Source organism: Dunckerocampus dactyliophorus, chromosome 7 (assembly GCF_027744805.1).
Source record: "Dunckerocampus dactyliophorus isolate RoL2022-P2 chromosome 7, RoL_Ddac_1.1, whole genome shotgun sequence".
Taxonomy (NCBI): Eukaryota; Metazoa; Chordata; class Actinopteri; order Syngnathiformes; family Syngnathidae; genus Dunckerocampus; species Dunckerocampus dactyliophorus.
In genome coordinates this window covers 31,293,636-31,308,392 of record NC_072825.1, presented here as the reverse complement: position 1 = coordinate 31,308,392, position 14,757 = coordinate 31,293,636, and positions in this window count along the sequence as shown.

Genomic DNA, 14,757 nt, shown 5'->3' with positions numbered 1-14,757 from the left:
TAAATGCAAATAATGACAGATTTGAAGTGTTGCCTCTGGTTTCGTATGTAAGAATGCAAACAGGGACCTAGGTGTAAGCCCTGGGGAACTCCTTTGGGAAAGAAGTGGCAAAATATCGTAAGTATTTACGCTACATAATGGTTTACCATTTAGTAGTAGGACTGGCACTCAGAGTAACTTGCAACACAACAATTATGTGATCAATAATCAATATGTTGGAAGAAAATTGGTGTACAGCTGTCCCTCGTTTATAGCGGTTAAATGCTTCCAGACCTGACGGCAATAAATTAATTTCAATTGAATGTTTTCATAGATCACAGAAAACCTTTCTAAATGCTCTAATAACAACATTATTAGAGCCTGTAGACATGAAATAACACCCCCATAGTCACCTTTACACTCCTGCTACTCTGTGTTTACACCACATGGCAACTCTTACGCTGCAGGGACTTGAGACAGGCTAACCAGTTAGCCTCAAATTTATTTCTTCTAAACTTAAGAAGCCAAAAACTTACCACTTCCACACAGAATGGAGGAGAACTTTTTTTTCCCCACTCTATGATGTGGGACATGCCATGGCTGACTTTGTGACTTCAGGCAGTGTTAAGGTAATGTCATGTAAGCTAATGTTGCAATGTTTTGTGTTATTACTGCCACCTAGTGACCAATACTGCATGCGGGGGCCACTTTGATGACATTTTGTAAGCCAACCCACGTTATATATATTTCAAGAAAAAAGTCTCCATCAGAAGCTTTGTGTTGTAATAAAAACTAAAAATTACTTCAATAAAAGTTTAAAAAATACATACAAATGTCAATGACTTAAATAAAAGTGCAAATAATCAAATCAATGTATGAAAGACAAATAAAAATGTAAAAAATAAATCAATAATTTCAAAAAGCGGGTGACTTAATGAGCACTGGAAACTGGTTCCCGGGTTGGGCCCATTTCAGAACCCGTCCTAGGTGGCAAAGTATGTATTATCAATAGCAACCATCACACTTTTATGCTAATGTTTCATTTTTTGCATTTAAAATGATTTTTTTTCTATATTCTTGTGAATCTTTTTACCATAACTTTATCCCAAAATGTTTTTGTCTTTTTTTTCCAAGCTAATTTTCCAAAAATTTGTATCTGTACAACTTTTTTCTTTTCATATTTCAGCTTTATGCCTCTAAAATACATTTTTCCCCCTCATATTACAACATTGTTGTAAAATTATGGATTACCACGTTTTTTCTGAATATTCTGACTTTATTCTCGTAATATTTCAACTAGTCTCGGAAAATTACTGCTCTTTTCTTCCATTTTTGCTGGGGTTTTAAAAATGTGTTTTTAGGTTTTCCTGATGTGCCAAGTGGCATTAAAAAAAACAGCTACGTGCCGGAAATGGCCGTGGAGCCACACTTTGGACACACACAGACATTTACTCATTTCAAGTGTAAAATCCATCAAATTGTAAACTTTTGTGGACATTTCAAATGAAGATGGGAGGAAGAACAAGGAAGGAACTTTCACCATCCAAACATTGAACACGTGCTTCCAGGCTGGTTGGCTTTAGGGCCAGCTAAGAACACACCCCATGAACCACCTTCTTACCCCCCCCCCCCCCCTTCCTGTGGGACTTTGATGGCCATGTCCGTCTGGCCGAGCGGAGGTGCCTGCTGTGACTTCCTGTCTTGGGTTCAGGCGACACGGTTTAAACATACGCTCGTGTTTTGGGTTTGGCTTGCTCGCTTTTTTGAAATAAACACGCAGCAGCTGGCTGGAGCGGCTTTCCCATCTTGTAACGGTCGTGCTGAGTAAGCAGAGCGAGCCGAGGAACAGAAATACCCTGCAGCTGAAAATGTAGAAGAAGATAAATTGCAGGAATCCACCAGTGGAGGCTGCATCAAATAAAAACCACACAGGGGGTCCCCACAAGATCTCCTCCTTTTCCTCTCATTGGCCACCAGCAGTTTAGGTCCAGTGGACGTCTGACCCACTTAGGGAGTCTTTGGTGGCGTTTTACATCCACAAGATGTGTTTGCATACAGTCTGATCATTTTATGGCCACAAGCTGCATCCATGATGCGAGTGTGTCAGCGTTAGCGTCCTTCATGCTAAACACACTGTTGTTGAAAGAGGAGCCGAGTAACCGATCAAGCTTCCTTTTGGAAAATAGTCCAAGTCGGTTTTGGATTCAAGGTGAGCACAAGTCAAGACACTTTTTTCTTTTACAGCCCTAAAACGTGTTCCATGCATACTGTTCCACCGCACTTATTTCAAGATGTGTAGCAAAGCCCCTATAAATGCCCATCACTCTAAGAAGGCTTTTCTACACAGCTTAAAACGCAGCCTGGGGCTCTGCCCGCTATAGACGTGGGAGGTGTTAAGTTGGGTCATTTTGGTTTTCAGTGACTATGCTAACCTAGCATGATGTTAGCACTTTAGCGCGGTGATTTGCGATACCACTTTGTTTCTGACACGCGTGTGCACGTGCACATAGCCAGCGTCACGGAGCCAAGCTAGTCTGAAAAGTAGATCAAGTCCACAATGAAACCACATGTGTGGGAGACAAACACAGCTCATTAGCTTTAAAGCTACACACACACACACACACACACACGCAGTAGCATCCTGTGTAAAATAGTAACACTTCCAATACACTCTTGTGTATCTCCGACACAAAGTGCTGACGAATGTGACAAATCATATGCAACCTTTCAGTTAAAAAAAAAAAGTAGAAGGTGAATCCCAACCACCTCAAACCACCGTTAGGGATGGAATATTTTCCCTCTGTTGTAAATAAGTGCTGAGGTACGCCTGAAGGCCAACAAAGGATAGTCTGTCGCATCGGTTTATCCTTCACAAGCCTAGTAAGTTTACACACGTTGCACCGCATCTCTGACACAAGACAAAAGAAAGCGGAACAGAGTTCCTCTTCGGTGATGGATTGGACTTTGCTAAACCTTGGTTGGGCGCTAATGGCTCTTGGACGTTATTGATCCACAAGGGAAATTGCTTGGTCACAGTAGCTCAATTGCAGAAGAAGAAAAACACTTAAATAAAATGCAGTGCAATACGAAAGAAATATAATCAAATAAAGAGTATATGATTAACAATATTTGCGTACTTACAAATAGTGTGTAAAAATATAATACAAGTAAATGTACACTTCATAAAGGGAGGGCAGACAGTACAGAGCAATAATGTGAATTATCTTTTACAGACAGGTGAGGTATTGTACAGCTGGATGGCGTGTGGAATGAATGAAGTCCTGCAGCGTTCACTGTGGGAACGGAACTGGAGGAGTCTGTTGGAGAATGAGCTCCGCTGCCCCGATGGAGTGGGTGGGTGGGGTTGTCCATGATGGGGAGCAGTTTGTCCTCCTGACCAGGCTCTCTCTCTCTCTCCAATTGTTTGCATCTACTCCCGTTTGAATTCAACTGTAAACTGTCCTTGAGAGTCCTTGACTCGTTTCACAGAACCCGGGTGGACTTCGCCCTGCAAATGGTCTGGTCGCACCAAGTCCTATTTGAGCTTCTGGCACCTTCAAGAAGAAGTCCAGTTGCCTTGGATGTGAACGTGTGTGTGGGCTTTGACTTGACGCAGACTGAGACACGTCTTCATGAGTGCATCCGAGGTTATAAAAGCAGCTATGTCAGGCTTTTCCAAAACCCAGCATCTGGATCACACCTGGGTACCAGTTGAGATGGGAACAGTAAAAGATGCGGTCTGACCGACTCAACACTTCCACCGGCGTTGGACAGAGTAGTCTTCCAGGGAGTCACTTCGGGTCTACCATCAATCAGCAGCGTAACGAAAGCCACCCCTGTGCTCCAGGTGTGTACAGCATGGAAAGTAGATCCCCGCCTAGTCCTGGATTTCTTCTCAAAACAATAACATTTTTCATCATCTTTTATTTGTTGGAAAACCCATTACTTACTGTATGTTTGTTACCAGCTGATAGTGATTTGGCCAAGTTAGGTTAGCTGTGATTGAATGTGTAGCTTCTCTATCATAAGCACACGGTGACTGTGGCTTGTCTGAGGCTGCTTGTGTGCACGTAGTGTACATGCCTTCCTCACATGGAAAATGACCTGGAAATCAAAAGGATATTTTATCGAGGATACTTGATTTTTTTTAATTCTTTAATATTTCAACTATGCTACTAAAATGACATTTTTCCTCACAATATCAACATTTTTTCTCTCATTAGAATATGATTATTTTCTCTTAATATATTCACTTTATTCTTGTAAAATTAAAGCTGTTTTTTTTTTAAATTCATTTCCAACCATTTAAACTTCCTCCTTGTCAACGTTCTTCTTGGAATTGCGACTTTATTTCTTAATAGTTGCAACTATTTCAGCTTCTTCTCGTAATGAAGACTAATTAATCCCCATAATATTATTATTATTATGAGCAATTATTCCCATAATATTTTTTGGATTCCCATATCAACTTTTCTCGTCATTTTCCAAAATTACAACTTTATATTGTGAACCCCTATTCGCCTCTATGCTATGGGAATGACATTATTGTTCCTCATGATACCAGGAGTTGTTTTCTCAGCAAATTGCAACTTTTCTCTGTTTTGAGTTTATTCTCATCAGCTTCCGTCTGACTTTTCCATTTATGCTGTTTGTTGTTTTTAAATTTATTTTCCAACTACTTCAACTTTTTTTCTAGTAATTATAACTTTATTCCCCTAATTAAAAAAAAAAAGTATAATAACTTTTTCCGCAACCTTTGTTTTGTTTCTCTTAATATTCCGCCTTTAAAAAAAAAAACACACACACATTTTTTCCTTTAATACTTTAACTCTATGCTCTATTGAAGGATGCTATTTTTCCTCCTAATATTAGGAGTTTATTCTCATAAAATTGCAACTTTTTTCTGGTTACGACTCTACAAATACGACTTCTCTTAATATTTTGACTTTATTCTCATAAAATTCAGTCAGATTTTTCCATTTATGCAGTTTGTTTTGTTTTTTGCAATTTTCCAACTCTTTCAACTTTTTTTCTTGCTAATTTTCTTCTCCTCTCTTTTCTTCCCTTTTTTTTTATTCATAACGTTTTCCACAACCTAATTTTCCAACATTTACAACTTTATTTAGTTGTTTTTAATAATATTACAATTTAAAAGCAAATAACGTTAATAGTTCTTTATGCTACTAAAATGAAAGTTATTTTATCATAATATTGTTACACTAGTCTCCTAAAATTACAAAGTTTTTATTGTACTCTTGGAAAATTACTGCAGACTTTTCCAATTTTTCCAATTTTTTAAAAAAAGTTTTTGTGTTACTTTATATTTTTATATTTTTAGAATGTGCGGCGGGCCAATAAATAAAACAACTGCGGGACACAAATGGCCCCCGGGCCGCACTTTGGACACCCCTGACATAGTACAAAAAGGACGCATACATACACATAGTATGTATCCTGCAGGTCAGGTGATAAATCACACCAGAGGTCCTTTTCATTCCCGACTCTCTCGTGTGTGACCTCTGACTCCTGGGGGGGAGGGGGGGGTGCAGGAACCACAGGAAGAAAAAAAAGGTGAAGTGGAATAAGAGGAGGAACAAGAGGAGAGAATGAAAAGAAGCAAGAAGCAGTATTATTATTCGATGTGAGCATGTTTTTTGTTTGTTTTTGTTTTTTTATTGGTCCACAGCACATTGTAAAAATATTTGACAAAAAACTATTTAAAAATTGTCACTTTTCTATTCTATCAAGAAAAAAGTTGCAATTTTCTGAGAATAAACTCATAATAACAAAAAAAATCCACATTAATAGCACAGAATTGAAATACTAATACTTAAAGTAATATGAGAACCAAACAAATTAAAAAAATTAGAAAAATAAAATAAATTAGAAAATTAGGTTGGGGAAAATGTTATAAAATGGGAATAAAGTCATTTATTCAAGTTGAAATACTTGGAAAAAGCAGTGACAAACCAAAGACATACAACAGCAAAGACATTTTTATAGGTTTTCATTAACCCCAATGTCCGATCCCAAAGACGTATTTGTATGTCTTTTACGTTTTTTTTTAGCAACAGGCAAAGAGAGGTGATGACGCAACTGCACACTAATGGATGTCACGTTTAGAGCAGTTTTAAGCCATAAAAAAGGCCACATGATGGCAGAAGTGCATTTGATAAGAGCTCGGCATGAGTCTTTTGCATGTAAAAACACACATGACAGGAAGGAGGAAGTGGGAGAGCGTGGAGGAGTGTAGCGTGCAGAAGGGTACGCATTGAAGGGAACGTTTAACACATGCACACTAGGGATGTAAATCTATTTCCGATAGACGATTCGAGTCTAGATACACAGGTTACGATACGATCCATTTTAAAAGCGAAACGATACCATTCAGCGTACAAATGATACAATTCTGCGGTTAATGTTGACTGTTACATTTGGAACATTTCAGTTTTAACATGTCTTAATGTTGCTAGAAATGGAAGGGAAGCCACCAAAGTAAGTTTGGTTGTATACTGTGTGCAATGACAATAAACATCCATCCATCTACATAAAATATAACAATGACAAAACACAAGTCTTAGCCTGCAGTCCAATCAATAATACTGTTAGTCTGGAAAAGTAAACAATCCGTTAAGTTCATTATGATATTTTTGCAGAGCTGCTGGAAAAGTGACTTTCTCTTGGAGATAATATATATATATATATATATATATATATATATATATATATATATACACACATACATACATACACATATACATATATGACCGATATATATAACTTGTTAGCGTATCTACATGTGTTGCTTTACTAAATACCAAAGTTGAAAGGTTTGGCCACGCCTGTTCTAAAGCTAACACTCCCACCAGCCGTTCTGCTGCCATGCTAGCACGCTAACGGGATTAGCCTGTGTGTTTCTTTGCCGCTCAGATCAAGAAAGAAATGTTCTTGGTCGTGACAAACTCCGTTTGGAGGAGGCCTGGTTCGGCCAAATAACCCCTCAATGTTTGTTTTCACTAGATTTACTAGAAGCTTCTGTGTAGAAGAAAGAAAATGTTGTCAGTGTGAAGTAGCTGAAAACAAGTCTCTCTCTCTCTCTCACACACACACACACACACGCACACGCACACGCACACACACACGCACGCACACACAGAAATACCAAATTTATCATTTCTAATCCAGCAGAAAAAAGGAAACACTGAATGGGAAAATACTTGGCCTAAAAAAGGATCCTTTAGCAGTTGAATGGGGGTCAGTGAGCACATGCCAATTCTGATGCTAATGCTAACGTTAAGAATATGGAACTAAGTGGTTATCGACCCTTTTGGGTTGCTTTACTGATACCAGAGCATAACCATGGATTTGTAAAGCACTTTAACACCAAACACAGCTCCAAAAAAAAAAAAAGACAAAACCGATAAAATGCCACTAAAAAGCCGTGAAAGAGCATAGCGCCAATACAAACTATTCAATTAGTGAGCATTCCTTCCTGCTTCATTTTAAAACAGTTTAGCATTGAAATTCATACATACATACATACATTCCACACATCCAGGGCTTCAAATTAACATTCCAAAAGGTCCAACTTTTCCCAACATTCCCACTTTTCCTTTGATCTCAATGACTCCACTACGTCAACATTTTTCAACCAATTCCAACATCAAATCGTTCAACACAATTAAGGATATCGATTTTTCACATTTAAAAATTCCCCAAAATTCCCATATTAAGGATATTCCTTTGATCTTAATTGCTCAAATAACATTTTTCGACCTATTCTAACAATTCCAACATGAAATCGTTCAGCACAACCCAGACATGAAGGCTACTTTGCTCATGTTTGTTTCCCCCCACCTCATTAGGCTTGGGCATTCACACGCAATGTCTTCTGACACTGCAATCGTCTAGTTTGATTTGTATTTTTTCCGATGTGGTCCTAACATGCGTCTGATGCACGTAGGTAAAAAATCAAATATTTTTTGGCTGCTTCTAGACAACCGACCAAGATGTGGACGAAGGCCAACGTCTCAGCATGTTTCTTTACGGACAAACATCAGCGGTGTAGCTGTGTGCGTGTAGGACTGCAGCATCCATCCCGTCTAGAATGAATGTTTCACGTTGTTTGGGTTTTTTCATTTCAGACGCCACGTTTGCGGCACTGATTGCACGTTTGGGCCGTGCGGTGAGGAGGCTTTCCCGCGTGGGAACGACAGACAACTTCTCCTCCCAGCATGACTGCTACCCTGCAACGCTGCTCCTTTATGACCTCCAACCATGAAACATCAGGGAAATACAGTACGCTCTGTTCAAAGCCCTTAATCTTGCTGATTTGCGCTACATTAATGCTGCCGTGTCGCGGATCTTCCGCTCCGTAACATATGCTGTTGTGGTATGCAAGTCCCACGTTGCAATGGAGACACATCATGGTGGTCAACTTGCTGTTTAGCCACTTTTTCTTGGTTTTTTTTGACATTTTGTTTTCCTTCTCTTTTGTTGCCTTGTCGCATTCTCTCGCCTCTTCAGTCTTCCCACGCCATCCGCTGCCTTCTTCATCCCCCGTGTGGGTGACATGAGCCATTCCTCCGGGCAGAAGAAAAAATCCTGGATTTTTGTAATCCAGGTACTCGAGGAATCGCTGCACCCCGAGGATTTATTTTATTTATTTATTTATTTATTTTACACAGCAGTAATTTCACAAGATTAAACTTGTAAAATGAGGAAAAATGTCATTTTAGACGCATAGAGTGGAAATATTCAAAGAAACATCCCCCCAAGTTGTAACATGAGAAACGAACAAAACCAACATTTTAACATTTTTTTTAGAACATCAGGTTGGGGGAAAACAGTTATGTTATGGGAATAAAGTTACAATATGGGAAGGAAGTCACAATATTACCAGAAGAAAATCTAGAAGGATTATTTGAGAAAAAAAAGTGTTAGGGTAGGGTATTTGGAAAATGTACAAAGAAAATAAAAAGATTGAAGTTGATATTAATAACAGACTTTTTCACCTATATGAGGAAGCTGAGGTGAAATATAGATGACTCATTTGTCACTATGTGGCCCTCGGCAGGGGGAAAGAGTTGGGACACCCCTGGTTTATGCTGTTCTTCCACGTGGTGACCGTGTTAACTCATTCAATACCAAAAACGTATTTATACGTTTTTATAAACCCGAGCACCCGATCCCAACAACGTATTTATACGTCTTTATACACGTGAGGAAAAAAAGAGGTGATGACATAACTCCCCACTAATGGATTTCACTTCAGAGCAATTTTAAGCCACAAAAGCAGAAGTGCATTTGATAAGAGCTCGGCATGGATCATTTGGAAGAATCACACACGACAGGAAGGAGGAAGTGGGAGAGCGTGGAGGAGTGTAGCGTGGAGAAGGTTAGCATCGTAGGGAAACTTTGACGCATGTACACACGCGCGTACACACACATAGGTCAGTTCCAAATGTGAAATTTGTAAATAGTTTATGGTGTTACATTTGTCAATAGTCATTTTGATTAAAAAAAAAGAAAGAAATAAAAGCTTTGTTGTGTTGTTTATGTTGGTATAGTTTAGATATTTGAGCTGTCACAAAAGCACTAAATATTTGTGTCAAAGTGAAAGCTATGCTTGAAATGTATCTTTTCACAAGAAGCTATTTTTCTCCCTTTTTTAGTTGGGAACTGATATTTACCTGAAACTTACCTATGTTCTACTGTTGATTACTAAAGAAGGTGGACACAAACTTTTTTTCCTGATGAAAGACGGGAGTGTAATGTTTCTTTTGGTAGGTTCCATGTTTATATAACCATACAACACAATATTCTGTGTGCCTTGAAAGATCAGTCCAAATGGTCTAAAATGGCCGCTACTGAAGGGGTTGTCTTTTGAAAAATGGCTGGGATTGAATGAGTAAAAAAGAACACTCATTTCCTTTTCTTCATGAAAAGATTGCTGGCTTTGCATGGAGCCTCTAGGTGAACGCCTCTTCATTTGTGTGAAAATCCATTTGTGGGCGTGGCCTCTTGTGTGGGCAGACAGACGGAGACGAGGCTCAGACTGGAACTTCAGGGGAAAAGGAAGGATAAATAGCTAACTTCCTTACATGTTGCCAGCTAAAACACAGCAGACAACACAAATCACAACTCCAACAAACACGCATATAATCAAGTCATGAATGAAGATGAAGCACTATGCCAACGCAAGTCAAAGATCTTCTACAGGACGGGAGTGCTCTACTGTTTATAAGGACTTGCTGCTGACACGCTAGTCAAAGATCCTTTATAATATGACAGGATGTCTGTACGCGATTGTGCAGCAAAAACTGTCCTCTCTCTGACTTCGTCCTAATCTCCACCGCACTTTTGGGCTTTCCCAATTTATGAGCCAGGCGGGTTAGCAGGGTGAGGGAGGGCGCTGCCCCATGGGGCCTCAGTGGGCGGGACCTACACTCAGAATTTAGCGGATGACAACACTTGAAAAAGCACAGATTCATTTTTCTGTCTTTTCCCTAAATCCTAGAATGGGTGGACATAAAGTAGGTTGATAGCTGCTCAACTGATCCACTTTGAAGAGTGCTGAAGGTGAAAGGTGAAATGGCAATGCAAAAAAAAAACCCCAAAAAAAACCCCAGCAAGTGATACCTCATAATAAAACGTCCTCACAGGAGGACACAATGACCAAAGACGTGCTGTGATAAACATCTCTCATTCAGATCGCAAATCCAAATCCCCCCAAAAACATGTGATATTCATACACCACTACTCAAAGTTCAAAGGTCAGGGTCAATGTCAGGTCAAATGCCAATCACAAAACAGCTGCAAAAATAATGAATTTCGATTTTTTTATTTGAAGGTAGACAAATTTAATGAAATGTCTGCTTACAGCTGAAACGTAAATAGCAAGTGAGTGGTTGTAAGAGTTGAATAGTAGCCTGAGTTACTAAGTTAAACAGTAGCCTGAGTTAGTAGGAGTTAAATAGTAGCCTGAGTTACTAAGTTAAATAGTACCTACCCGGAGTTAGTAGGAGTTAAATAGTAGCCTGAGTTACTAAGTTAAATAGTACCTTGAGTTAGTAAGAGTTGAATAGTAGCCTGAGTTACTAAGTTAAATAGTAGCCTGAGTTAGTAGGAGTTAAATAGTAGCCTGAGTTACTAAGTTAAATAGTAGCCTGAGTTAGTAGGAGTTAAATAGTAGCCTGAGTTACTAAGTTAAACAGTAGCCTGAGTTACTAAGTTAAATAGTACCTACCCGGAGTTAGTAGGAGTTAAATAGTAGCCTGAGTTACTAAGTTAAATAGTACCTTGAGTTAGTAAGAGTTGAATAGTAGCCTGAGTTACTAAGTTAAATAGTAGCCTGAGTTAGTAGGAGTTAAATAGTAGCCGGAGTTACTAAGTTAAATAGTAGCCTGAGTTAGTAGGAGTTAAATAGTAGCCTGAGTTACTAAGTTAAATAGTACCTTGAGTTAGTAAGAGTTGAATAGTAGCCTGAGTTACTAAGTTAAATAGTAGCCTGAGTTAGTAGGAGTTAAATAGTAGCCTGAGTTACTAAGTTAAATAGTAGCCTGAGTTAGTAGGAGTTAAATAGTAGCCTGAGTTACTAAGTTAAACAGTAGCCTGAGTTACTAAGTTAAATAGTACCTACCCGGAGTTAGTAGGAGTTAAATAGTAGCCTGAGTTACTAAGTTAAATAGTACCTTGAGTTAGTAAGAGTTGAATAGTAGCCTGAGTTAGTAGGAGTTAAATAGTAGCCTGAGTTACTAAGTTAAATAGTACCCGGAGTTAGTAGGAGTTAAATAGTAGCCTGAGTTACTAAGTTAAATAGTACCTTGAGTTAGCAAGAGTTAAATAGTAGCCTGAGTTACTAAGTTAAATAGTAGCCCCAGTTAACAAGAGCTAAATAATAGCCTGAGTTACTAAGTTAAATAGTAGCCTGAGTTAGTAGGAGTTAAATAGTAGCCTGAGTTACTAAGTTAAATAGTACCTTGAGTTAGTAAGAGTTGAATAGTAGCCTGAGTTACTAAGTTAAATAGTAGCCTGAGTTAGTAGGAGTTAAATAGTAGCCTGAGTTACTAAGTTAAACAGTAGCCTGAGTTAGTAGGAGTTAAATAGTAGCCTGAGTTACTAAGTTAAATAGTAGCCTGAGTTAGTAGGAGTTAAATAGTAGCCGGAGTTACTAAGTTAAATAGTAGCCTGAGTTAGTAGGAGTTAAATAGTAGCCGGAGTTACTAAGTTAAATAGTACCTTGAGTTAGCAAGAGTTAATAGTAGCTTGAGTTAGTAAGTTAAATAGCAGCCCCAGTTAACAAGAGTTAAATAGTAGCCTGAGTTACTAAGTTAAATAGTAGCTTGAGTTAGTAGGAGTTAAATAGGAGCCTGAGTTACTAAGTTAAATAGTAGCTTGAGTTAGTAAGAGTTAATAGTAGCCTGAATTAGTAGGAGTTAAATAGTAGCTTGACTTAGTAAGAGTCAATAGTAGCCTGTGTAACTAAGTTAAATAGTAGCCTCAGTTAACAAGAGTTAAATAGTAGCCCGAGTTACTAAGTTAAATAGTAGCCTCAGTTAGCAAGAGTTAAATAGTAGCCTGAGTTACTAAGAGTTCATAGTGGCCTCAGTTAGTAAGAGTTAATAATAGCCTGGGTTCCTAAGAGTTAATAGTTGTCTGAGTTAGTAAGTGATTAAAAATAGTAGCCTGCGTTAGTAAGAGTTAACATTTACCTGAGTTAGTAAGAATTAACAGTAGCCTGAGTTAGCAAGACTTAACAGTAACCTGAGTTAGTAAGCGTTAACTGCAACCTGGGTTAGTAAGAGTTAACAGTCACCTGAGTTAGTAAGAGTTAATAGTTAGTAAGTGTTAACAGTAGCCTGAGATAAGAGTTAACTGTAACCTGAGTTGGTAAAAGTTAACAGTCGCCTGAGTTAGTAAGAGTTAATAGTTAGTAAGCGTTAACAGTAACCTTAGTTAATACGAGTTAATAGTAGTCTGAGTTAGTAGAGTTAACAGTAGCCTGACGTAAGAGTTAATAGCAGCCTGAGTTAGTAAGAATTAAATAGTAGCCTGCGGTAATAAGAGTTAAATAGTAACCTGAGTTAGTAGGATTAAATTCTGTAGTAGCATGTAAGAGCTAATAGTAGTGGTTGTCATTTCAATGGCAGAGAGGAAGTGATGCATATGTGCACTGACCGTGAGGAAGAATGATTTGAATGAATCAGGAAGGAGACGTCTGGCTTAGCCTGAAGGAAGAAGACATCACAGCGTTGATGTCTTCTGGCGTGAGTAGCGGTCGGAAGGCCTGGAAATCGGACCCCAAAGCAGAGACAAGAGAAAATGTGTTTGCAATGCAAAAAGTACAAGACAAGTAAGTAAGTAAGTAAGTAAGTACAAACACGAGGCAAACCCACAAAAATAGCAAGCATGAAAGGGAGCAGCATGAGAGTAAAAGCTAATGCTAATAATAATAATAATCATAATAATAATAATCACAAAAAACTCACAAAAGGCCAAAAAGTGATGATAAATAAGCTGATCATGCAGGAAGCAGCAGTGTGGCGAGTGAAGGCCCGATGATGACGTTTGCACTCAGATGCGCACAGGTGGCTCTGCCCCTACAGCCCAGCACGTGCACTGCAACAAAGCGCAGACAGGTGGCAGCAGAGCAGCTCAAGCGGCACAGGACACCTTTGACTGGTGTTTTTGCTGCACATTCCTAAAAACAGCAGAGTGCTGCTGTCGTACAGAGGATCTTTGACAAGCAGTAGACCCTTAAAAACAGCAGAGCAGTCCTGGCATTTTATTGCTTCTCACAGAAGTGAGATCAGTGTGTGTTGCTGTATAAATACGTGTATGTGTGCGTGTGTGTGTGTGTGTGTGTGTGTGTGTGTGCGTGTAGGTCAGCAGCAGAAGCAAAGAACAACAACAGCTGAGGCAACAGTACCCCAAGACTGATAACAAAGATGTTAACAATTCCTCTAACAGCCTCCATTCCAAACTATACATAATGATATCCATACAGTATGTATACAGTAGATCACCTATACTGTACATATCTCAATATACAGTACATGTACGCTACAATTCACTATTATCGTTCTTCTTTATTTCATGAATGAAATGTGGTGGCGTAAGGCGAACTTTGTGTGAGTGAGTGTGGAAGTGTGTGTCTGTGTGTGGTTTCCAGATGTGTTGGTTGCTGGAGGGCACGTGAGTCACTGTGGCGACACCCACCATACACGGTCATACCTGAACTCCACCAGACATGTCTGTCTATATATACTCCCTGTGTGTGTGTGTGTGTGTCTCCTGTGATTCCACCTCATTTTACAGCCAAAACCAGAAGAAACAGCTGCAGGAATTATTTTTATAAGCGCCTTTTTGTCCCTGATGACTCATGCAAACTTCAACAATCACATGACCTCACGCTGCCATCTTCAACACACAAACACCAACATCATCATCGCCATCATCACCATGTTTTTATGGAATACACACTTCATTGTACCAGGCATTAAAATGGATCAATAAACGGAAAAATCATTTTTCCTTGACTGTATGCTGTCTTCTCTTTCCTTAAAATTCAATGAATTTCTTTTTTTTAAGACAAAGCTTTTATTTTGCTACTAAAATCCTGTGTTTGTCGACAACATTCAGTGCTCATTTTTCATTTTTCTGAATAGCCTGTAAACATACCCCCGTGAAATAACACCAATAACCGCTAGAGGGTAGTAAAATATCGAGTATAGTTCACATTGTTGCCATTACAAAGGGAATTACTGCATTGTATTG